Consider the following 11,662-nt stretch of genomic DNA (forward strand, 5'->3'; position numbering starts at 1 on the left):
TCCAGCCATTGTTGGAGGTTTGTTAGGTAGTTTTGTATCTTGTTTGAGGCTATTTGAGGATTTTCATGGCAGGAAAGAATAGCCGTGTCATCAGCAAATGTTCCTATTATCAGATTTTGTGCCATCGGTATATCTGACGTGTACAAGACATACAACAAGGGTCCAAGGACGCTGCCTTGTGGTACTCCTGAATTTATTGGAAAATAGTCGGATTTCTCTTCATTTACCTTTGTTTGGAATTTTCTTTCACTCAAGTATGATTTTAGGATGGTGAAGTAAGCTGTTGGTAAAATACACTTGATTTTATAAATTAGACCAGGGTACCAGACTTTGTCAAAGGCCTGGCTAATGTCAAGAAATATACCACTACAATATTGTTTTTTTTCAAATGCTTCATTTATGGTGTGTGTAATACGATGAACCTGTTGCACTGTCGAGTGTTTTTGGCGAAACCCAAACTGATGTTCTGGTATCCAGTTTTCCGGAGGCAGGTCTTCATTTAACCTATGAAGCACCAATTTTTCGAGTAGTTTTGAGACTATTGAGAGGAGACTTATAGGCCTATAAGAAGAGACTTCTGTTGGTTCTTTTCCCGGTTTATTTATCATTATAATTTGCGCAGTTTTTAAACGCTTTGGCCAGTATCCAAGTCGTATAATAGCATTGAAAATGTAAGTGAGCATTACTATTCCCTTTCTAGGTAATTCCTTCAACATTTTTGCAGTTACAAGATCAGATCCAGGTGACTTTTTTGGATTTAGAAGTTTGATTTCTTTCGCTATTTCTTTTGGTGTCAGTGGTTTGATAGGCGTATGCATTACAGGTGGAGTAGAGATACTTTGTTCTATTTCTTGGTCTACGTCGTTGTCTATCGGTTGAAATACGGAAACCAGATGATCTGCAAATAGATTTGCTTTCTCAGTGTCACTTTTTGCCCATGGGTCATTTGTACTTGTTCTTAGTCCTCAAATCAATTTCTTTTTCTTCGATTCTGTACTCTGCTTTCGGAAAATTATAAACAAATAGTATTTGATGCAGATGCAACATTACATTCTCTAAAAAAACATTACCCCAAAGGCCGGTTTTTCGTTAGTCGGTTAGTTGAAACAGAATTAAATATGAAAATCGCTCGACTTCAAACAACGATAACTTAGATGCGATGCGCTTGTAGTTTGTTAAAAGATTCCAAAGCATCACTGATTTATAAAAATGTAATTTTTTATTTTGTGGATTTCTACGGTTTTGAAAAATGGAAAATTATAAGTAATCGTATGAACAGATGCAGTATTTTTTTCTCTAAAAAAAACGTATTTGGACTTTTGCTCTAAAATAATTAGGGGAGCTAGTATTTGGCTATAAAGAAATTACCTAAATAATTTTATAAATAATAGTAATTAAATTAAATCCTCCACGTACGGTGTTGGTGATTCTCCCTAGTCCATGCCTGATTACAACACATGATGTAGTCTAGTAGATTGGTTGCAATCAAATTTCCGGGAATGAAAATTCATCTCTCAGATTAACAGTTCAGACCTGTCATTCTCACGTTCAAATAAAAACTATAGCCAAAACTCCCAAAAAATACATATTTAGATCTTGTAAGCCCCATGTCACTTAGTATTTCACACCCATTGTGCCGCATGTTAATTTTTAAGGGAAGGAAATGCGACAAAAGGCTTAGGTTAATGCGGGTTGTGTGAACATTGACTTACTTGGTCACTTCAATTTATATTAGAAATTAGAAATTTTGGGACATGAAAGTAAATGTTATTAGAAGGCAAAAATGCTAATAAACTATATTTTTATGCTCAACTGATTCGAAAATATAGCCAACAATCAATGACCCGTCATTAATTCTGGCATCTGGAGCAAACCTCAACGTCCACATTTAGAACCCTCTAAATCGAATATTGCAACGTAGGTAGGAGCGAATTTACTTAAAACTTAGGAAGTTCTAATACGGGATGAGATTTTATTTATACTTGGCAACTGAAGGGTTGCTTGTAGATCTTTTTAATTTAATTCATTAAGGAAATATAAATATTTGACTTACCACAACATTTACAACCCCCTCAATCGAATACTGCAACGTAGGTAGGAGCAATTTTTCTTAAAAATTGCGACTTTTTAAAACGAGATGTGATCTTACTTGTAATTGGAAACTGAAGGGTTGTCTGTAGATCCCCTTATTATAATCGATCAAGAAAATAGAAATATTTGACGTACAACAGAATTTACAACCCCCTCAATCGAATACTGCAACGTAGGTAGGAGCAAATTTTCTTAAAAATTGCGACTTTTTAAAACGGGATGGGATTTTACTTGTAATTGGAAACTGAAGGGTTGTCTGTAGAACCTCTTATTGTAATCGATCAATAAAATTGAAATATTTGATGTACAACAGAATTTACAACCCCCTCAATCGAATATTGCAACGTAGGTAGGAGCGAATTTACTTAAAACAGGAATTTCTAATACGGGATGAGATTTTATTTATACTTGGCAACTGAAGGGTTGCTTGTAGATCTTTTTAATTTAATTCATTAAGGAAATATAAATCACAGCATTTACAACCCCCTCAATCGAATACTGCAACGTAGGTAGGAGCGTATTTTCTTAAAAATTACGTATTTTGAAAACTGGACGGGATTTTATTTATAATTGGCATGTGAAGGGTTGACCTATAGATCAAAATCTACAAGAAAATGTCCTTTTCCGAATTTTTGGTTAAAGGTCAAAGATTCCAAAGAAAAAGGAAAGCAGCTTTTTATGTAGTGGTTCAATCTTGAAAATTCTTGTCGTTTCTCCAAAATCTATAAGAAAAGGTCAACCTGATAAATTCGGGGTACGTTTCCTTTTAAAACTTTAGAGGAAGAGAAACTTCTGCCATTTATGAAACTAAGAAAATATCATTCCGGGTGCTGTTCAAAAAGTTTTCCTTCCTCAATTGACCATTTATTATGAAAAATCGTGGCAATAATTAGTTTTACCGTAGCATCATGTATTATATAATGATAATATAGACGCGTGGTCAAATGACTTGCATCTGTTTGTCCTTATCAACATTGCACTTACATAAGATTATGAATGTACGTGGTTCATTTGCGAATGAATCGCCAGTGCGTGCGGTTGTATGTATGTACAGCGTTCGTGTGATACTTGTTTATATTCCGCGTGAAAAGGGTGAGTTTTGTTTAGCTTTATGAAAGGTTGGGTGGTCCATCGAGACACTGTCCTTGCAAATAAATAAATCAAAATACGTTCGGACAGGAAAACATTTTTGATTTTAATGATCACATTGGAATCAAGTAAGTTCCTTTCAAAATTTAATGCTTTAATGCCAAATGGTATCATGTGATATGTCATTTAATTTCTAATTCTCTAGTAAAACCGTAGTTTTGATTTCTGCTGTAATGGACCAAGGGTACAATATTATAGAATATAAATTATCAGAATTTTATTTAGTGGCAATATCTAAGCTGCTTTCCAGTTTGGTGGTTTTTGGTGTCTGTCACATTAGTTGTATACTTTTCATCTTGATTTTCTTGTGTTTGTTTATTCCCCGGCAAATCCGATGATGGAAACTTGAAATTCATCCAGGCAGGTTTAAGCTGTTCCCGAAATTCCCTTACTATGAAATATTGTGTATTAGTTATAAGTTTGACGGTAAATCATTTTTGCAATAAAAGTTTATTGAATAAATGCTGTAATTTACAATTAACGTAAACTGAGGACAACTGTATTCGCGTACTTAACGTTCTCCCCACGGAGTGAAATCATTCCTTTCTTAACTTCTTCTAAATTTTCCAATAATTAATAAACCTTTCATCTTATTCTGCTTTTGTACCAAGTCCTTTACATTTTAAATTTGTTCTCATATTCTACTGTACGTTCTCCAATCATCATTTTTCTTTTATTTCCTATTATTACCATTGATTTAATATTTTATTCAATGCTTTTACATATGGCCGAACTGTTGGCTTGCTACATGGGGAAGGGGGCCACCCTGTTTCAACGAAATAACCAAATGGTGAAATCCACTGCGACAATATTAAACTCCCAGCAACAATTACAAAAACATCTTCGATTTATCCCGACCTAGGGAGTTCCACCTTGAACGGAAAAATTGGGTTAGCGTTAGGGAATGGCGTTTCCAAACTTACAAGCAGCAACATTTTATGAAGAAGTTATTGCAATGTGACGAAGGTCTCAGTCGTCAAGGTGATCATGTAAGAAAGTATCCCTGATCATACATTTATTTTGGTAATAAAAATATTTTTTTCAGATTGTTCCTCTAATATAACAGCACATACTTCAGCTTCACTTCGAGTAGGACCTTTAGTAGCAACTTGAAGGGTAAGGTCGGTTTTTATTTTATTTATTTTTAGTTTTTATTTTTAAGTGGGTTGGGTTTCAGCTAAGGGCTGTTCTATCAACCCAACCCACAATACATACAGGTTTTGTAGGTTTACTATATTGTAGGGGTAATGGGCACTATCTGAAAGGGTGATTAACATTGCATTCTTTTATTTTCTAACTCTCTTCCTAAATAAAGTTTCACGAATGACAATGACACATTGGAATGTCACCCGCTTTCTTATAAACGTATATCTTTAATTCTTCCATATTATTGACTGGTCATTTACTTATATTACATAAACTTACGTCACAGTTAATTTCCTGTAGGTATGCAAGGATAGTGATGCACGTGGTTGTGTAACCTGCATCTGTTTATCTATATCGCTGTTATAGTTTTATTTATTCTTAAAGGCAAATCATTTGCGATGGAGTCGCCTGTGAGAGCGGTTGTACATATTCCGTTAGTATGAAGCGCGTTTCTTCCACATGGACAGGGTAAGTTTTAATTACTTTTACGAACGATAGAGTGGTGCATGCAGTAGTTTTCATCCAGTGTCTTGCGAATAATTAAATCAAAATACGCTCCCATACGTAAATCTTAATTTTGGAAGGTATAGTAGAGGATTGGCAAATATTTTTGGAACGAAATACATGGATGCGTCACATACCTACTTCTGGTGGATTTATTTTAGAGTCAATCCACTTCAATTGTCAACGACATTTTTGAGACAGAGGCCGTAGAATAATCGCAATACTGTTCGAGAAGTACAAACGTTCTTGTGTGATTTCTAATTAAAACTGGAGATAGCCAACACCACTCTAGAACGGAATACAGGGGTGTAATTTAGTGGTTTCTATTCGTCAGAAAATGTCACTACGTTTTCACTTGGGGATCCTAATTAAACCACCACCAACACCACATTGACATGGAGTACAGGGTGCGTCAAATACTTCCACCTTTATTGCTTCTGATGATTTTTGTTTAGTTAACTCACTTGGATTGTCACCGATTTTTTAGGAATGGACGGGTAAGGCCATGGAATGATCCCAGTGCTGTCCGAGAACTACCCTAATTGGTAGATAAGGTCATCGCGTTTTCATATGGGATTCTCAATATAGGGTGAGTTTTTTTTTTATTTTAAACATTACGAAACCGTAAGACATAGAGATTCGGTTAAATGAGGAAAGAGTTGTAGTTTTAAGAGCTTATTCAAGATATGCTTTTTTTTTTTTTAATTCACAGTTTACTAGATATGAGCGAAAAACAGATTCAGCGATCTTTCATTTAACTGTTGTAGAATCGTTAGTATTAGAAATACAGAAATATGCAAAGAACAAAAATTGTATATTTGTTTCCGCTTAATAAGATACATTTATTAATATTTATTCTTCTTTTATAATTTTTGAGCTATAACACAAACTTACATTTTTTTAGATGGTAATCATAGTTGGCGGTGACATTTTTAAAAAGTGCATTTTTTTCTGTTTACAATTATATAAGGTTCATTGTACTTACTTATAGACAAATAAACATGATACAGAACTGTTTGTATTATTAAGAGTAGTAAAAACAGATTTTGCCATGGGAAACAATTTTGTTCTCTTAATTACTGTCTATTATAATATTTATCTTGCAGTTAGTTGTGCGGCGGGGCACCGTTGTGTTGAAACCAGTTTAAATTACGTCGTGTTTCCAAATCTAACCCATCCTCCATATTTTGAAATTCATTTGGTAGAAAATGAAGATAGGTAACATTGGCTTGCCCAATTTTCATCGTAAATGAAAGGTACCTATCTCACTAGATATTGTTTTCCATGGTCAACTCAGTTTACTTACCTCTCAATAATACGAAAATTACTGCAGGGCGTTTATTTATTAAAGTACATTTATTTATTTATTTATTTATTCATGTTCATGTTAGGGTGCAAAGCACTTACAATTGTCAAAAAAGGTTTACATGTAAAAGTGTGTATAACATAAGTCAAAAATGGAAGAAACAAACAATAATACATTAACACTAAATCACACTACTAACTTACATCTAACATGTTTGTAAGTTTCGCATGATCCCCAAATTCATCCAGGGTGTAAAAAGCATGTTCAGTTAGGAATTTTTAACGACACATTTAAATTTGGTATGGTATTCGGTAATTCCTTGATATGAACAGAAATAAGATTAGCAAGACTTATATCATTATAAAGAGAAAAATTTGTCCTTTTTAAAAATATCAAAGGCCAACTATAACTACCATTTAAAAAAATTAAAGTTTGTATTATAACTCAAACACTTGGATTGTCGCCGATTTCTTGGAAATGGAGGGGGTAAGGCCATGGAATGATCCCGGTGCTGTCCGAGAAGTACCCTAATTGGTAGATGAGTTCATCGCTTTTTCATACGAGATTCTCAATATAAAATGCAGTTGGTTAACACCACATTGGCATGAAACACAGGGTGCGTCAAATACTTCCACCTTTATTGCTTCTGATGATTTTTGTTTAGTTAACTCACTTGGATTGTCGCCGATTTCTTGGAAATGGAGGGGGTAAGACCATGGAATGATCCCGGTGCTGTCCGAGAAGTACCCTAATTGGTAGATGAGTTCATCGCTTTTTCATACGAGATTCTCAATACAAAATGCAGTTGGTCACCACCACATTGGCATGGAATACAGGGTGCGTCAAATACTTCCACCCTTATTGCTTCTGATAATTTTTGTTTAGTTTACTCACTTGGATTGTCGTCGATTTCTTTGAAATGGAGGGGGTAAGGCCATGGAACGATCCCTGTGCTGTCCGAGAAGTGCCCTAATTGGTAGATGAGGTCATCGCTTTTTCATATGAGATTCTCAATACAAAATGCAGTTGGTCACCACCACATTGGCATGGAATACAGGGTGCGTCAAATACTTCCACCCTTATTGCTTCTGATAATTTTTGTTTAGTTTACTCACTTGGATTGTCGTCGATTTCTTTGAAATGGAGGGGGTAAGGCCATGGAACGATCCCTGTGCTGTCCGAGAAGTGCCCTAATTGGTAGATGAGGTCATCGCTTTTTCATATGAGATTCTCAATACAAAATGCAGTTGGTCACCACCACATTGGCATGGAATACAGGGTGCGTCAAATACTTCCACCCTTATTGCTTCTGATAATTTTTGTTTAGTTTACTCACTTGGATTGTCGTCGATTTCTTTGAAATGGAGGGGGGTAAGGCCATGGAACGATCCCTGTGCTGTCCGAGAAGTACCCTAATTGGTAGATGAGGTCATCGTTTTTTCATATGAGATTCTCAATATAAAATTCAGTTGGTCACCACCACATTGGCATGGAATAGAGGGTGCGTCAAATACTTCCACCTATATTGCTTCTGATGGTTTTTGTTTAGTTAACTCACTTGGATTGTCACCGGAGTTCGATCTGGACTGGCAAAGAGGACGGTTGTCCCTGGCGAGTTCTGTGTTTACTTTGTTTACTTTACCTACTTTAGTAAAGAATTCGGTAAATATTGAACGCGAGGAGGATCCGAGCTTAAATCCGGCTGAAGCCCAAGCTGAATTTGTCTTTTAAAAAAAGACAAAGCTAATTAAACGCGTGATCTTAATTTAATTAAATTGTGGCAAAACAGTGTAGAAACTAAATCAACAGGGCGAAAAGCTAAGTACTAGGGTTAAGGTTATTATTTAATTTAAATCAAATTCAATTCAATTTAATTGAACTAGTGATAGAATAGAGACACGGGCCACGGGGGACAATTTACCAGGTAGTCTAGCTAGATAAACGAGACGTCAGAATATCGCGGGTTAGCAGTACACATGGTCATGAAAAATTAAAATTAGACCCTTTTGAAAGGAAACATAAACCTGTCAATCGGCGAAATACAAACACCCACCCATGAAGCAGGCCATTTACATTCTCAAGTTGACGAAATTTTTTTTTCTATAATGGGAAAACGCTAAGGTCAATAATAATGCATTCCGAAGGCTGGCAAGTTTTTGTGCGGGTAGAATTATAACGTTTTCAAACAAATTCATTCTACGGGATAAATAAGAAGTCTGCTCCCTTTGATCGACCCAATTAATCTAAATTCCACTTCACGGTTACCTTCCAACACACATAATACAGGGCGGCTAAGTTAAGACTAAACTGCATGGGCATGGGCACGGGCACGTCTCACTGGGGCAAATCATAACTCAATTCAATTATCTCTTTCAGGGTTCACTTTTCAGTGTTCAACTACTTTCTCTTAACGAGTAGCAACAGAGAGCAAACAGGATGACCGAAGAAGTACGCACAAACGGGCACATCCTAGAGTGCGTCAGGATAAATAAGGATGGGGACTGCCTGTTTGGAGCGATTGGGTATCAACTGAGGGGATTCCCAGTGACATCAGAACCTCACAGGAAATTAACCAAAAGGATTAGAGAAGAAACCAACGCTTACATCAGGGAAAACCTGGAAGATTTCTACCCACAGTTGATAGGAAACGTAGTGGAACTAGAACCCCGGTATGAACAATATGCCAAGATGGAGGAAAAGATCGAAGCATACCTCAGGGACCACAGAAAGCAGGGATTCTGGGGAGGATACGAGTCACTGGTGGCGGCGGCCAATACGTACAACAGCGAGATAGCGGTGTACGAGGAAGGAGGGGGGAAGCATGTTATAGAACCAAGAGCAACAACGGGAGCCACAGGTCACTGCCACCTAGCATACATATTAGGGAGTAGCAATGTCCGGAATCACTATGATAGCGTGATGCGGGCAGAAAACTTGATAGGGAGGTAGAAGAGGAAGAGGAGGAATACCGACGAACGCGAGTGTTAGGCGAATACGAAGAAGCGAGAGGAGCCGCTGCCCCTAACGAATACAGTCTTAGTATGGTGTCCGGAAAGAGTGCCTCGCAGAGGAGAAGATAAAACCAGGATAGGACCCAAGATATAGAAGGAGACAGCAGCATGAGGGTAACCACGTAGAATGTGCAAGGGGCAAGCGACCCAAGGAAAAGGCAGCTAATTGACGATTAATTACGGAAACAAGGAATAGATGTAGCCGCAGTCTACAAGGAACCAAACTAGCAAGTGGGATGGCTGCGACAAGGAACTACGACGTGGATAGGTGGAGGGAAGAAGGAGAGAACTAGCAGAGGTACGGCAATCGTAATCAAAAAGTGCCGAGGCAATGAGGTAGAGAAATTTGAAGAAAAAAGCGAGAGTATATCCAGCACAAGCGACCAATTACAACTACCGACACTACTGGCGTACGCGGACAACATACTCGTAATCGCGAATAAGTTAGAAGACATTGAGGACTTCGTCCAAACCAGCGAGGTATACCTGGAAATGGTCGCCTCATAAGCACAAGATTAAATATCTGGGAGCGTACATAAGCAGCACACTCAGCAAGCACAACAGTGTGAAAGACAGAATAACCAACGCATTCAGAATCCCACATGGAATTCGGAACTTCATACGAGAGAAGAAAATACAGGCCAGCTTGAAAATGATGATTTACAACACGATCATAGCACCGGCAATCTTATACGGAGTTAACACCTCCGCACTAACAAGAAGTTACAGACGAACTTTGAGGAGGGCGGAGCGGATGGCATTTAGGATACTGATGGAAAACAGCAACCTTACAAGAAAGCAGATAAGGGAATTACTAGAGGGAAAGACGATCACCAGGACACTGAAGATTAGGCAGATGAGATACTGGGGACAAATACCTTATCCTACGGACTGCCAAGATTTGATGTGCCTCGGAATGGAAGGTAGGTCGACCCTGCTTCACATGGAACACCACCATAGACCAAACGGTAACGGCCTCGGGGCTTGCCATGGGAAGAAGGGAAGAGTGGAGCAGAGACAAGCATCAAATGAAGAAAGAAAACAGAAGAACACTGGAGGTGGAGGAAGAATCAGACATAAGCACAAGCAGTGAAGAAGAGGAGGAAGAGGGGACGACAGAATATAACGCAAGGAGAGGAGAATAAAAAAGGGAAGAACAGGGAAGGGAACGATACCAAAGGATAGGAACATCGGAAACAAATGAACGCCCGGAGAAGAAGCTATCACTAGAAAGCAGAGTTCCCTCTAAGGCAGATATACCAGTGGCGAAGCTGTGGCCGTACCCGTTCGGGTCGGATAACAACCAGTTAGCCCCCCCCCCCCATCCACAAACTCCACCACATTGTTTGGCATATGTCGCGGCCCAGCGCGATGGCAACAAAGTAGTGGTCAAACGTCCCTGATAGTGCCTACCAGAGACGCATCCTCTCGACAGTTTACTAAATCCTGGGAGAGGCGGCGACGACAGGCATATGTCAAAGTTTCAAGTTTCAGTTTCAAGTTAACTCACTTGGATTGTCACCGATTTTTTGGAAATGTAGGGGGCAAGGCCATGGAATGATCCCGGTGCTGTCCGAGAAGTACCCTAATTAGTAGATAAGGTCAACGCGTTTTCATATGAGGTTCTCAATTCAAAATGCAGTTGGTCACGACCACATTGGCATGGAATACCAGGGTGCGTCAAATACTTCCACCTTTATTGCTTCTGATGATTTTTGTTTAGTTAACTCACTTGGATTGTCGCCGATTTCTTGGAAATGGAGAGGGTTAGGCCATGGAATGATCCCGGTGCTGTGCGAGAAGTACCCTAATTAGTAGATAAGGTCAACGCGTTTTCATATGAGGTTCTCAATTCAAAATGCAGTTGGTCACGACCACATTGGCATGGAATACAGGGTGCGTCAAATACTTCCACCTTTATTGCTTCTGATGATTTTTGTTTAGTTAACTCACTTGGATTGTCGCCGATTTCTTGGAAATGGAGAGGGTTAGGCCATGGAATGATCCCGGTGCTGTGCGAGAAGTACCCTAATTAGTAGATAAGGTAAACGCGTTTTCATATGAGATTCTCAATTTAAAATGCAGTTGGTCACGACCACATTGGCATGGAATACAGGGTGCGTCAAATACTTCCACCTTTATTACTTCTGATGATTTTTGTTTAGTTAACTCACTTGGATTGTCGCCGATTTCTTGGAAATGGAGGGGGTTAGGCCATGGAATGAACCCGGTGCTGTCCGAGAAGTACCCTAATTAGTAGATAAGGTCAACGCGTTTTCATATGAGGTTCTCAATTCAAAATGCAGTTGGTCACGACCACATTGGCATGGAATACCAGGGTGCGTCAAATACTTCCACCTTTATTGCTTCTGATGATTTTTGTTTAGTTAACTCACTTGGATTGTCGCCGATTTCTTGGAAATGGAGAGGGTTAGGCCATGGAATGATCCCGGTG

General features: G+C 38.4%; 2 long non-coding RNA genes across 4 annotated transcripts; both read left to right on the forward strand.

Moving 5' to 3' along the window:
- The first annotated feature begins 2,587 nt into the window (after positions 1 to 2,587).
- LOC116165556 lies at positions 2,588 to 5,833 on the forward strand. 2 transcript variants are annotated; one of them, XR_004144166.1, is made up of 6 exons: positions 2,588 to 4,229; positions 4,286 to 4,356; positions 4,771 to 4,854; positions 5,052 to 5,297; positions 5,346 to 5,479; positions 5,795 to 5,833. It is a non-coding gene; the product is annotated as an uncharacterized LOC116165556 (long non-coding RNA). The 2 variants fall into 2 exon arrangements; XR_004144167.1 differs by having other exon boundaries at positions 5,378 to 5,479.
- A 176-nt stretch (positions 5,834 to 6,009) lies between these two features.
- Positions 6,010 to 10,435, forward strand: LOC116165557. 2 transcript variants are annotated; one of them, XR_004144169.1, is made up of 6 exons: positions 6,010 to 6,812; positions 6,861 to 7,033; positions 7,082 to 7,254; positions 7,303 to 7,475; positions 7,524 to 7,697; positions 7,746 to 10,435. It is a non-coding gene; the product is annotated as an uncharacterized LOC116165557 (long non-coding RNA). The 2 variants fall into 2 exon arrangements; XR_004144168.1 differs by having other exon boundaries at positions 6,010 to 7,033.
- The last annotated feature ends 1,227 nt before the right edge of the window (positions 10,436 to 11,662 follow it).

The sequence above is a fragment of the Photinus pyralis genome, unplaced genomic scaffold (assembly GCF_008802855.1).
Source record: "Photinus pyralis isolate 1611_PpyrPB1 unplaced genomic scaffold, Ppyr1.3 Ppyr1.4_LG3a, whole genome shotgun sequence".
In the NCBI taxonomy this organism is placed as follows: Eukaryota; Metazoa; Arthropoda; class Insecta; order Coleoptera; family Lampyridae; genus Photinus; species Photinus pyralis.